This window comes from Amphiprion ocellaris, chromosome 23 (genome assembly GCF_022539595.1).
Source record: "Amphiprion ocellaris isolate individual 3 ecotype Okinawa chromosome 23, ASM2253959v1, whole genome shotgun sequence".
NCBI classification, from domain to species: Eukaryota; Metazoa; Chordata; class Actinopteri; family Pomacentridae; genus Amphiprion; species Amphiprion ocellaris.
This window is the reverse complement of record NC_072788.1, coordinates 14,648,505-14,663,265: the sequence shown is the minus strand read 5'-3', so window position 1 is coordinate 14,663,265 and position 14,761 is coordinate 14,648,505. Positions and strand designations below refer to the sequence as shown.

Below are 14,761 nucleotides of genomic sequence, written 5' to 3'. Positions count from 1 at the left end.
CCGAAGCACCAGCAACCACAATACTGGTTTTACGCACGACCGAGGCGGCGGTGACGGTGATGCTCGTTCTTTGTTGTCCCCCAGCACTCCCTGAATTTCACTGTCATTGTTATTATCCAGAAATAAGCTTTCGTGAACAAAAAACGTCAGTTACTTGTGTACAGGTTGTTTGACAGCTTTAGGTAATTAAGGAGATTTTACCATTTACATCTAAAGACAAGTTTGGTTACGCATCAAAGATGAGACAAGAAGAGAGACGCCATACAATAGCATTCAGCTGGAAAACAATTGTATCTGTGCCTACATTAGTATAAAATGTTCAAATAAAGTTTGAACAGAACCATTATTATACAATGTCCCTAAATTAATATCTTATCAGGTTTTCCTTTGCCCTGCATTTAAGAAAACTACAGTTAAAATTTCTTTGGATCGCAGAGAATACATGACGACGTGTTTTAGTTATCAGCCTGCAGCTCTTTGTGGATGTGTGCAATCTCACAGAGCCACAGTCGCATATGTAAAGCAGAACTAGTTTGAACTGGATCATCAGAGGCAACCTGCTATTGATAAGGCTGCATCCACTCCCACTCCCTCCTCCTCAAGGTATCCCCTCCTCCCAGCCGGGGAGCAGAAGAGGAGGAGGAGGGCAGGCAGATATCCTGCAGAGTCACAAAGTCTCCACATACTCTTTTGCTTTGCCCGGACATTTGCGCCACAGAAATGCGGTAGAAAGAAGATTTTTTCTATGCACCAACACCTCCTCAGCAGCGAATCTCACCATGCCGACCGGGTGGAGGATGCTCGGAGCATGCGCAGTGGTTCTTTTCATTTGACTCAGGTTAGCGCTGCCTTCAAGTACTAGTAGGTAATGTTGGAACCATGATTTGAAAGCAAAGTTGTAATCACAACATCCAAACGGCTGTTTCTATGACAACACGCAAATGAATCAATAAAATACAATAGAAATACGTATTTATGATATTTCCAAATGTACATTTCATATTATCGCCCCCATTTTACCATTTCTTGCAATCTGTTGCAACACTGAAGACATAACATCCAAACTGTTTTTTTCCTATTGTCTGGTTTTTATTTTTCCTCAAAGCCCTTCACATCAAGCACTGAGAAACAGAATTCAATCAAATATAACAGTCACGAGGAGAATAAAATGCAGTTGAGATTGTTTGTTTATACACTATATTGCCACATCTATTGCAACGTCTGCCTTTACATGCACATGAACTTTAATGACATTGCATTCTTAATCCGTAGGGTTTAATATAGAGTTGGCCCATCCTTTGCAGCTATAACAGCCTCAACTTTTCTGGGAAGGCTTTCCACAAGGTTTAGGAGTGTGTTTATGGGAATTTTTGACCATTTCTTCAAGAAGCATATTTGTGAGGTCACACACTGATGTTGGACCAGAAGGCCTGGCTCTAGGTCTCCACTCTAATTCATCCCAAAGGTGTTCTATGGGGTTGAGGTCAGGACCCGACAGCAAACTCGCTCATCCATGTCTTCATTGACCTTACTTTGTGCACAGGTGCACAGTCATGTTGGAAGAGGAAGGGGTCATCTCCAAACTGTTCCCACAAATTTGGGAGCATAGAACTGTCCAAAATGTCTTGGTATGCTGAAGCATTCAGAGTTCCTTTCACTGGGACTAAGTGGCCAAGCCCAACCCTTGAAAAACAACTCCACACCATAATCCCCCCTCCACCAATCTTTACATTTGGCACAATACAGTCAGGCAAGTACTGTATTGTGCCAAATGCAGTCCCAGCAGCTGCCAAAGCCAGACTGGTCCATTGGATTGCCAGACAGAGAAGCTTGATTCGTCACTCCAGAGATCATGTCTCCACTGCTGTAGAGTCCAGTGGTGGTGTACTTAACACCACTGCATCCGACGCTTTGCATTGCACTGCACTTAGTGATTAAGGCTTGAATGCAGCTACTTGGCAATGGAAACACATTCCATGAAATTCTCTATACTGTTCTTGAGCTAATCTGAAGGACACATGACGTTTGGAGGTCTGTAGCTACTGACTGCAGAAAGTTGCTGATTTCTGCGCACTGTGCACCTCAGCATCCGCTGACCAGACTCTGTGATTTAACGTGGCCTACCACTTTGTGGTTGAGTTGCAGTTATTCCATATTACTTCTTTGTTTTAATACTCAAGGAAATTTCATGAATGGACTTACTGCGCAGGTAGCAACCTATCATGGTACCACTCTCGAATTCACGGAGCTCCTGAGAGGGACACATTTTTTCACAAAAGTTTGTAGAAGCAGTCTGCATGCCTAGCTGCTTGATTTTATACACCTCTGGCCATTGAAGTGATTGGAACACCTGAATTCAGTTGTTGGAAGGGGGCGTCCCAATCCTTTTGTCATTATAGTGTATGTGTGAGTCCCTGTGGGCCAAAACAGTCCCAGGTTGTACCTTAAAGCCACTAACAATTGTAATGTGTTTTCAGACCTGTCATGAGAGCAGCAGGTGTTTGTTTTGCAGAAATTATACTTTTGACAGACCAGTCACTGAGAAGCTTGTACTTAAACCTGGTGCTTCCTCCAGTGAGGATAAAAATACAGATTATTGTTTTTACTGTGTGACTAGTGTAGTTTCGTCACGGGTTTTCAAATTGCAAGAATGCACCAAAAAAAAATTGCTTACCATTTTTGGTGAAGGTGATGCTGTTTGTACAGAATTCGCAACAAACCATGACTCTGAGTTTACATTTTCAGATCTGGTTCACGTAAAACAGTGCAATTCAAAGCAGCAACGTTGGCGATATAATGGTTGCATTACAAATGTGATGATACCCTTCAGTGTTTTCATCAAAGGGACAGTCAACACTCTTGACCGACACACAAAAGCAGCCTATGGTTTATATTTCATCTGAGTTCAAGCACAACAGAGAGATGAATGCTTGTCTCATGTTAAATTATGCTGTGAACTCTCTACAGTTAAAAGCCTGATGAACACTCCAATTTCATGTTGTTTGTGTGAGAAGTGTGTTGATGGATCTTCAGTAGAGTGGTCAAAATGTTTCAAACACCCCATTGGCTTACAATACATGTAATATATAGCCTAAAGGTGCTGTAATCTAGAAATAAATTGTATCATGGTCTGGCTGCAGCTCATTTTCACTCTGATACAGATGAAAGAAACTCTTTGGCTTGTTTGTATTTCCTTAAACCAATCAAAATAATATTGGGCGGAGCTAAGTGAAGGATGCAAATAGTGTCCCCTCAAAATATTGATTGGTAGAATATTGGCATGTAGATGGCGAAAGGAGAGGAGACAGCTATGTGAAATATATCCTCAGTCTACATTTATGGAGTCAGTCTATTCATCCATAAATGTTGATGGAGTAGAAATATATAGTTTGTTATTAGGCTTCCAAAAAAAAAATGACTATTTTGTTTCCTTTTCTTTCTCCCGAATAGATGATTCAACAGTCAAACTTCACTCAGTATTTGTTGGTAAAGCTGTGTTGATCCTATGTTCTGCATTAATAGTAAAAAATTACACAGTAATAATCTGCGTAATTAGTGTTCCACAAAAACAAGACCCAAATCTCATGTTAATCCAGCTAATACTTATTTCACTCTGGATCAAGGCGTTGGACTGACAGACCAACTAACTGACATTAATCTTTTAGGGTTTTATGTCTTGTGTGGCTATAAATAAATAAACTACAAGCTAATGTGTCCTCAAACACTGCTGGCCTTGCTCCTCATTGGCTCTCCACATTAACAGACCAGTTGAAAATCCCCCCACTCGGAGCCTCACATAGTGTTCTAATAATCTTGTATGTGACCTCTGACTCTTTGTGTTTCCTTGCAGCTCAGGAAAACCCCCTCCAAAGGTCGCATCATGCCACGGCTGCCTCTGCTCCTGTCGTGACCTCTGACTCCTTCCAGCTACTAGACAGCCTGGCAGCACTCTGCTCACAAGTTTAAGGCTGCAGCACAGCCCACAGTGTGCAGCTTACACCAGGTTGGTGCTCTTACCTTTCTTGTTTTTTCAGCTGCAATCTAAGCAACGTAGGCTCTTTGTAATGGTGATTTGATTTACAATACCCAAAAAGTAAATTGCAGTAAATGAATCCTAAAATATAACATCTATATTGCACCACTTCTTTGGACAATCCTTGAATTGCTTCTTGTTGCAATTAGCGGATGTCCTCCTATATGATTTCAAATATTTCTTCATTTTAATAATGCATTAATGGAATAGCCTCATGCGGCCACGCCACATCTTTAGACATGTAGTGTATCTACACTTTTTGAATAAAACTGCACTCGTTTACAATCAGGGGCACCACCAAATATAAATTCAGGGATTCATTTCTAATACTCCAGTTTGAATATTAATAAGTTATCAAATCCACTTGTATTGATCAGTCTCATAAGCAAAAGTTGTGAACCCTGATTTCATTAACCTCCAACTCCCAAACAAAGAAATACACAGTAGACCTGATGATAATTATACACAAACATTCATTAGCTACTGCTACAGCCAAACAATAAACAACAGTGGCGTGACAACAGACAGTGAATGAATGAATGAATATAAGTAAACAAACTAGTTAATTAATGATGATCATCACTGGAGGCAGTTGGTAGAGCGGTGATCAATTTAGAATCATTTTTGGCATTGAGGAGCCAATTGTAATTTCTAAATTCACTCATTTAGCAAAAAGAAGATGATGCTTGCATAGTTTTTGTAGGAAGCAGAGGGAGGCCGCTGCAGGATGTGTAGCTGTGAAAATCTGCTGGATAAGTTGGTTCAGAAATGTAGAAAAGGGACAGCAACTTTGCATAGTTGTGTTGGAAAAGTGTGCCGAAGTAAAGTCAAAGCTTGGACTTACAAAGAAATGTTTGTGCTGTTAACTTAAGAAGCCCAAATTACGTAAAATACAGCAAAACAAAAGCACAACTTAAATTATAGAAAAGCATGTAAAAAGACAAGTGACTAAAATTATATCAAACATATGTTTATCTCATACGGTTCCTGAGAGAATATAAAAAGTGTATACATAAGCATAAACCTTTTAGGGTTTTATCTCAATTTGAGTATATAATGTCATTCCTGGGAACAACAAAAAAAACAGAACTCCCCTGATACCTATTCCAACTAGCGAGACATTTTCTGTCTATCTTCACCTGTTCATCTTCATTGTTCCCCAGACACACGTGATCACCCCAGTTATCCACCAGAAAACAACAAACTAAAACAACAAAAGGAAGCAGGGGCAAGCCCAATGACACCACTTGTCTAATCAGCCAAGTTTGGTACTTTCATGTTTCGGCTGAAATTTCAGGTTTTCTAAGAGCTGGGCAGCTCAGGCTCTGTGATGAGGTAATTGGTTATTAGGTGGGATGTCATATGTGCTTTCAATTAGACGCATCTTGATGCAGTTCCTTAGATGATTAAGTTTCCAAATATAAGCTCCTGGTTTCAGAGGGTGAAATAGACTTTCTCTATGTTGAGGGAACATTTTGTTCCCTCGCTTGTCACAACAGCTGGACTTTTAGATTTTGTCCCCCCACTTGTTTTTCTTCTGGGGAGACTTCTAGTTGGAAACATTTCTGCTTTCTTCTGGTAATAGGACAACTGATTTTTTTCAACTTCTTTTATTGTAGACAGTTCTCTTAGGGACAGTAATTTTTTTGTGAGTGTGCAACAGTCACTTCAGTGGTCTTCAGCAAGTGTGGGCAACACTAAAGGTTGATGATTATGGTGGTGAGTGTGCTTTTCCTGCTTCCCATAATGGTGGTTGCTTTGGGACTTTCTGGATCTGCTTGGTGGACTCTGCTCCAAGTAATCTTCCAGCAGCTTGAGAATCTCCTGGCTATCCATTTTTCTTTGATTGTCCCTCTTAAAAGCGGGTTTATAATTCCACTTTGGTCACGGTGGTATCGTCGTTGATGATGTCTTCACCTTCTGGGAGTTTTTGATCACCCTTGAAGTCTCTGTTGTTGGCTCATCATGGTTTTAGGGCAGCATGTTACATCCAGGTAGTGGCTCAGGGATGGGTGGAGGTTCTGCAGAAAAAGAGTCTTGACGACTTTGTCTTCTTCCATCTCTGGTTCATTTCTACGCCGAAAGTAGGATTTGTGAAGACACTATAGTAGGCTTGAGGAGTTTCTTTTCTGCCCTGCTTTATATTTAGTGCGATGATCAACCTATGTTCTCATTCTAGATGAACACATTCTTTTATCAGTGCTCCAAGTAGCAGCTTGTAGTTGGCTTTGACCTTGTCTGAGTGGCAGCCAAGGAAGCTGTGGACCTCAGGGCTGGAGGTTATCCTGATTAGGTAGAGAGCATCATGGCTGGTTGGTCTAGTCAGTGTCTTGTAAATAAGTGTAGATGTCATGGCATGTCAAGTGTTGATGTTTCGGGCCAGTTTGACAGGTTCTTTGTGTGACACCCTACTAGTGATGAGGAGCTGTCATTCTTTCCTTCATTTTCTCCATTATTTGGCTTCTTTTGTCTTGGTCACTAGGACGGGATCTTCTGAATGTCGGCCTGCACTGGTGAACTTCTGTCTTCAGGATGTCGTGTGCCATGACACTGATCCAGGTTTTCATGTCCGCTCATGGGAAAGGGAGAGTGATTTGGTTGTTCATTATGGTAGGTGGCCAATAACTGCAAACTCATTCATAAGAAGTATTAGTTTTGGATTTCAGTAATAATGTTACTTATTTCTTTATTATTTTTTATCTAACTTTGTGGTTACACTAACACTATGTCCGCACAGATTTTGGAATGTACCTGTTGTGCTGCCCCTCAGTCCCCTAAACTACAGACAGTTTTATTTAGCTAAAGACTCCAAAATTTCACTTAAATTAGCAGATTTATCAAGAAAGCAGTCATTTAATTGCAACAAGCAATACAGTTTGGTGGGAAAATGCAAAAAGAAACCAAACAAATCACACAGAATGAGTCTCCACAAGCAGACTGGTGTGTTTATAATGGCTATCTTTATTTTGCTCAGGTGGTCCCAGTCAGCTCTGCTCACCAGTTACCTCTACCTGATGAGGGAAACAACATCCAACCAAACAGGTCAGAAGATCAAACAAATAGAAAGTTGTCAAACTGTAAACAGGCAAAGGAGCAGGGAAACAAAAATAATGAATATAATCTTTCTCTTATTATAGAACATGTGTACATGTGTATTCATGCTGGACAGTTAGTTCAGTCCATTAAATTTAAGGTATATAATGACTGCTTCAACCTTTTAGTAGCTTTCACATGTGTGTCTCTGTGTGCTTTGTTTTATGACTGAGTTCTGACTTACCAGAGGTCTGTCTCCCTCTTGTGGTCACAGCTCAGAAGCTTTGAAGTAGTTTCTGAGACATGATCTTCCTTTAGTAATTTATCTTATTGCCACTTATTCTCCCAGTAGACACTAAATTTCATAGCTAAGAATCCCACTGGATACTCATGAAGCTGCTAAAAGCAGCCCTGAATAATGGACGGAAATGAGAAGAACTCCTTTTGACCTCGTTGCTATGGATGACGTTGACCTTTGGATGTCTCATAAACACGATCTGTTGTTGAGGGACATGTCGATTCTTGACCTTGAGGTTGAAGGGGATGTTTTGTTTTTTCCAACCAGTAAAGCAAGTCTAAACTCCGTACAAGAGTTGATATTTGACATGATATTAGGATGCTTGCAAAGAGATAACACGCCACTCATCCAAAAGTCAGTACTCTTTGCCCATGCTTTTGTTGGCAAAGTCTATAACTCACTTTTATTTTGACTTTATGGCACAGTATATCAAAACTGAACTGAAATAAGAGTGTTTCACGTGGAGAAAGTTGAAATGGAGCTGGACAGGTTCACCCTGGAGGTAACTGGATGTCAGAATCAGTTCTACTCTGCATTAAATAGTTTTTACCCTATTTCTGCACCTTCTACAAATTTCAAGGTGAAATACTAAAGGGTAATATTCTGTTAAACATCACATTAATTCATTATTTAATTGCAGGGCCAAAGTTTTGTCAGTCTTTTTTTTAATGTTCAGCTGTGTTTTCAATGGTTTTATTAAATTCCTACCTTAATAGGTGAGGTACTGAGGGCTACTCTTAATATGTTTAACATATTGTTGCATCAGTTTCAGGGACCAACCAGCTTCATGCTGGACTGACTCTTTAGCTTATAGCTCAGCTACTGCTGCAGCAGCAGGTGTAAGGCAAACAAAGGTTTGTCAAAGCACTGCTTTTAACATTTAAATTCCAGTCCTCAGTGCTTCCTGAAAATAAGATGGTGTGATCGCTTGGTGAAGGTTTTAGAAAAAGCTTTTGATGCAACAGAAGTAGCAGCAGCAACGACTTCTGCAGTAGCATTTATGACTACTATTAGTCAGCAGAAGACTCGATATTACATCTCGTTTTTATTGTGGCAATAAAATGTATCTAAATGAACAAACTCTACACTTTTATATATGCACTGAGTAATTCATGTTTTTGCTATGGTCAATATTTCTGCCATTAAGGAATTCAGGAGGCACTTCTTGGTACATAAAAATCAGTCACACCTTTCTGTAAATCATATCGCACCATCACTAAATAATTACTCTAGAGTTAATTTATCACCTAGATGATAGTGTCACCAGAAACTGAGCGGTGTACGCTTCACAGTGACAGGATTTATTGCTGGGCCAGGTTTTCATTAGATCTGAGGACGTCATGTAACTCTGTGTATGTGCATGAGCCGTTTAAATGATTTAAATATGAACTCACTCATATTAAAATCTAGGTGGATCTAAACTTTCTCAGACTGTTATGTCTGGTCACGATCTTTTGGGCGACCCTGAAAACGCTCTTGGCACTTTGGAGTGATCTGCGACAGCTCCTTCAGTTTTGAAAGACGACTTTTTCAGTTAAGACTTTTCGCCAAGGTGAAGGCCTGTCTCTCTCCCAAACGCTTTGAAAAAGTTATTCATGCACCACAGTGCCTTTAAAAAGTATTCACACTCCTTGGAAGTTTTCTCATTTCACTGACGCATTCGTGAATTTAATTTGGCTTTTTTGACAAGCAATTACAAAAAATGGCCCTTTCTTGTCAGAGTGAAAACAGATTTCTACAAAATAATGTCATTGCAGTAAAAATATCAAATGTAGAATAAGTGATTGCATTAGTATTCGCACCCTTCAAGCTCTTCTATAGGCACTGCATATCCTCTCTTATTTCTCTTCTATTCTTTTGTAACTCCTTGTGAGTGTCAGGCCGTCGCCTCTTCAGCATCTGCAGCTGCTATAAAATGCAGCTGCTCGTCTTTTAACAGGAATAAGAATGCGTGATCATATAACACGAACACTGGCCTTCTTCACTCGCTTCCTGTCAGTTTCAGGATTAATTTTAAGATGCGATTATTTCTTTTTTAATATTTTAATGGGCTGACACCACCTTAATGAGCAGAACTCTTGCATGATCACACTGCAGTTATAGCGCCAACCAGATCTTCTTGGATTTTCTGACATCTAGTCACAAAAACAGAGAAGATTGAGCATTCATTGTAGGTGTGTCTAAACTCTGGAACACTTTACCATTTTCATGAAACAACTGCTCAGAGTAAAACCTTTTAAACCACTGCTAAAGACCCCCCTCTTCTCTTGGCATTTGATTCAACAAAAGCTTGACTTCATCTATTGTGTTGTGACATTTTGCTCTTTATATATATTTGTCTTTTATGTAGATATATGTTCTAGTTATTGTATTTTATGGCCTACTGTTCTAGTTGTGCAACAGTTTAGTTCAGCCGTCCTCTGACAATATTTTCTTCCTGGTCGATACTGTAAAACTATACTGTTGGAGTTTTATGGTATATGATATACCCTAAAAGTGAGTCCAGTACTTTAACTGTAATGACATATTCAACCCCTCATCATCCACATTGTTTCTGATGCCTTGGAGCATTGTGTGTTAAATGACTTACAAAAGACATGGAAACATTTCATAAGATACGTCCTATGGTCCCAATACAGCGACTGACCAAATATACTCAGCAGAAACTCAAGAGTAAATATTTGTTTCTTCCTTCTTAGAGACACATTACTTTATTTGTCTGACCCTCGGGGCTCAGCCAAAGGAGACTAACTGTTGAAAAACAAATATCTGAAAAAAGAGGGATGAAAAACTAGTTTCTGACAAAAGAAGTCAATACAGTTGAAATTAAGTCACAGTTGAGGAAGACAGACAAAAAATGAGGAACTGACAGTTAAAAACAACATAAACTGGGATATGAAAAGCTAATTACTTTATTGAATGTTTCAGTGAATTAATTCAATAACTGATTGTCAGTATCACTGAAACTTGTACACCTTTTAAAGTGAGATATTTAAGCTACTTTAGCATCAAAATATTTTAGGATTTCAATGTAACTCCATGTTGTTTCTCAGCCAGCATTGAAAGAATTCAGCTTAGGATACTTTAATTTTGTTATGTTGCCCCTAAACCCCCAACTTTCTAACAGCACACTTCAAATCCTGTAAAGTGGTATAATTATTTCACTTTTGTTTTCAGTGGAAATCACAATGAAATATTTAGATTTAATCAAAATCAGTTTGGAACAGTCAGTGACATCTCCCTTTTTAAAGCATACTTTTATTGGGGAGCCTTTCCTGTTTTTACTCGAGTAGTGATTTCTTTTCAACTGTCTATTTTCTTTTATTAATATTTTAACCTTTCCCTAGAGGATACTGGTTTTATTGAGATTTTAAAATCTCGTCTGATTTATCTGCTACTTTGTGACTCGGTTGTTAAAAATTGTCTTTTATTAATTTGAGTCTTCCTGGCAGCTGAAGGGGACATAAATATGAACGCACTCAGCCAGCTCTATTGGACTGTCTACAACCTGATCTCATCTAAATTCATATAGCAATCGAAATCACCGCCAACCCCGAATTTGCTAAACCTCTCCCAGAAACACTGATTGTCCACTCAAGAGTCTTGAAGCAAACAGCCTCAACAGTCCTGTTAAGTTTTTGGTTTGTCCAGACTTTCAACTACTGAGGCTGCAATAAAAGAGATCTTGTTTATAGAAGAGATTGAATGATTATGTCTTTATTGGCCTTCCCAAAAGCAAAAGTCAAACAGCAAAACTGTAATGAATGGATTAACGGTGCATTTGTTTGTTTTTACATAAGCTTTAAACCCACAGTGACATCCTGGCATTACTTCTATGGTCAAGGAGCACATTGTTAACTCACTGCCTTTGTTTGTGGGGTTGAAAGTTTTGTTTAAAAAACTATTGCGATTAGATTTGTCAAGTTTTAGTTTAGTGTCACAGAGTAATAGATTTAATACATGAAGGTGAGATAGCATCAAAAGTGTGACTGCAACACAAAGAATAGCATCAATTTGTAAAACAGCACAATTTAGAATCTGAGTCAAATGTAGCACATAATCATTTTCAGCGTTTTAAATTTGACACTGATTATTTGTTGAGCCCCTTTTCACTGTAAAGCTCTTTATCTATTATCTTATTTTGCTCTGATTGAAATGATAAGATTTGGATGAGCTCAGCTCCAGTGGGCTTCTTCCCATTTTCGCCGCCGATTGTCTCATCAGTGTTTGACATCAGTGAACAAAAGCAAAATCAAATACAGAACTGTTCTTGGTGTGACAATGTGTCCATACGCAGTGCTGTTTCTCACAAAGTAGCAGAGTGTGGAAAGTTTTCATTGGATGAGCTACAGCCACAGTGCAAACATCACATAAATATACTCAACTCAGAAGTGCATATATTTGTGAAACCAGCCAGAAAGTCAGTTTTCCCAATTCCAGTGGATCCTGTCAACATTATTTACACTTGACAAGGACTGCAAACTAAAGGTGAGTGCAATACTGTTATTTTTCTTTACACATATCCAACATAATTAGCTGCTAAATATATAAAGAGCATTTCAGCATATTTTTTGTATCTTTTCTTTCAGAATATGAGGCGCCAAGTTGTGTTCTTGGTCTTTGCTTTTGTGGCTGTGATCAGTGCAGCACCAGCACAAAACAATCCTACTCAAGGTAAGTTCTTGATTTAGATATGATGTACATGTGTCATTTCAGTTGTCAGTATCTACCAAAATGTTATTTTCAACCCGTCTTAACCCTCACAGCTTCTGATCCTGCCAACACGGAAGAAGTCATTGCTGATGAGCCAAAGCAGGATGCGGTTGTAGCTGAAAAGCCAAAGAATGACATGGAAGAGCCCGAGATGGACGCTTTGCAAGATGAGGCGCTCATGAACAAAGAGCTGGGAGATGATGTGCTCAACGCAGATGCTTTGGAAGATGAGGAGTTTATGAAGAAGGCGTTCAAAAATGAAGTGCTCCAGGGAAATGCTTCTGAAGATGAGTTTATGACGGAGTGTGAAGACGACATGCTCATGTTGATGCTGTTGGATCTCGATGGAGAAGATGAGGCAGCCTTGGCTTGATTCCAGCTCATGGCCATTTGCTGTGTCTGTTTTTATTATGAAAGTGTTAGTGAAAGAATTTTCTTTGTCTGCTGTGAGTAACTGCAATAAGTCAAGCCACAGTTTGTTTAATTGAGAGGTTTATTTGCGAGAGAGGGATCTGAATGTTCCTCAGTCAGTGATCACCACATCTTGTTTTATTTTTAATATATAACTTGACCATGTGTCACACAGCCGTCTGTCAAATATTCTGTGGTCACAATATGCACCTCTCATCTGATCTGTTTGTCTTCTTAAATGTTAAGGAAGACAGAGTTATCGCCCAAAACGATGATGTACAACTGAACATCCCATAGAAAACTCTGACCTTCCAGAGAACACAACATACAGACCACAGGGTGAGGAACATGTCAGCCTCTTTTCCTCCAGAGTGTCTGAGAAATGCATCGTATCCATAAATTCATGTGCATGTTTATCTGCTCTGTCTCTGCAGTGAGACAACACTACAGGGATCATACTCATCATTACAGTAAAGGGAAGTAAAGACTTGTGACCGCATGAAATAAAAGGTTTTTCTCAGTTTCAATAGCATCTTTTGTGTTTTTTATTCTTTTTTTGTGTCCTGCGTTTTTCTTTATATATTCCAAAACCTGTCTAGTAGAAATTTCTGTATCTCTACTATTATTTAGTTTTATATTTTGTTTTCCAGAAAAGCTGACATCAGGCGGCTTGCTACTGCTACGTACAATCCGGTAGTTTTGACTGAAACATTAACTGAGTTACAAAAGTAGTTACTAAAGATAACTTTGGGTCTATGAGCATGTAGAACATTTCAGATTTTACACCTATTTGATGAATTTTATGTTGAAGAAGACTTTTTCTGACAAGGACATCGTGATGGCAAAATAAATAAATAAATAAATAAATCGCTCATTGTATCTTTCTTAAGTTCAACCAATTAGCCTCGAGCACCACACAGCACTTTTTCAGGGCCACTCAGAAGTAGCTGCCTTAGAGTAGGCACCTTTTTCTCTCCAAAAATGGCCCTGAGAGAGGGGTGGTCACACACACAATGGTTTCAGGCTACGCTATAATGGCCCACAATTTAATATTCCAAATAAGCTGCATTAACAGATGATAACGATGATCAGGATTTCTTCAATCTACACTGACGCTTTTGGGTTATAATAACAACTTTTCTGATCCATCTTCAGCCATTGTTTTTTTTAAATGTTTAAACAGTGAGCAAACAGACTGAGTCAACCCTCTGGGGTGTTTTTCCCTAAAACTAGTCTCGCTTGTCTTTGGGGATGAAACAGGATTTTAAAATGAGATTCACAGTTGGTAATATGAACACAGGTTTGAGTAAAAAAAATATATTTTCGAGGTTGACTGATATCTTTTCAGGGCCAATACTAATGCCAATTTTTGGTAATCAGGGAGACCGATAACTTGGACGTAGATATACATTTGAAGTACAAAATGTGTTTACAATTTACATATGTTTAATAAAAGCAGAACTTTTCAACATTGAGCATTTTTAAATCAATTTATTGTATCAGGAATTAGTTAAAACATATATTGCGATAATCGGAAATTGCTGGATATCAGATCCGATAATCAGATAAAATTATTTTAAAACCTCATGACCATGATGCAGCACTGCAAGTTGCTTTTGTTTTTGTCAAAATGGATTATCTGCATGTACATCTATGTGTGCTAAATCCAGAGCACATGGCTGAATTCTCATTCACGTGCTTCAGCTTCACGCTGGCTGGGTTTCCTTCTCATATGCTAAGTACGCCCCACAGTCGGGCAAGGTGAAGAAACTTTAGTGGCAAGGTCAAAGCAATGCCCAAGTAAGATAAAAGAACGATAAAAGGGAAAGAAAATACTGGGGATTTTGCCTGGCTGCCCCCGCCGGAGAATTTCAAACAGCTGGTTCAACGATTCAGTCAGCTTTTCCAGGAGCAGATGAAAGAAAAGCTGAAAGGCCTCTGTTGAGAGAACAAGCCAGTGAGAGAGTGAGTGAGTGGGAGAGAGAGTGAGGAAGAAAGTGGAGGTTGCTTAACAACAAGGAGTGATTCAGCGTATACTGGGTGTCCCTTCATACTGAAACTTCAGTCAGTGCTTCCAGTGAAAGCCTGGCAGGGTGGCGCTGCCTCAGCAGGACACTGTGGTTGGATGTGTGTGTTGTGGTGCAGTATGAAGGAATCTGCCTCCGTAGTGTTTCTGGTGGTGGTGCCTTGGGGCTGAGGTTCCTGCCAGGTCACTGCAGACGTTTCACTAGCCAGCGTAGCTCCTCAGTTTTCTCTTTTTGTATCTACTTACA

At 39.3% G+C, this 14,761-nt stretch overlaps 1 protein-coding gene across 1 annotated transcript in view; it reads left to right on the top strand.

Moving 5' to 3' along the window:
• poln (polymerase (DNA directed) nu) overlaps positions 1–13,020 on the top strand; it is a 93,873-nt gene extending 80,853 nt beyond the window's left edge. The window contains exons 26-30 of the mRNA XM_035947444.2: positions 3,851–4,003; positions 6,516–6,643; positions 7,008–11,852; positions 11,954–12,038; positions 12,131–13,020. The gene's annotated coding sequence lies outside the window, so the exon portion shown is untranslated. The remainder of the gene's footprint in view (positions 1–3,850; positions 4,004–6,515; positions 6,644–7,007; positions 11,853–11,953; positions 12,039–12,130) is intronic.
• The last annotated feature ends 1,741 nt before the right edge of the window (positions 13,021–14,761 follow it).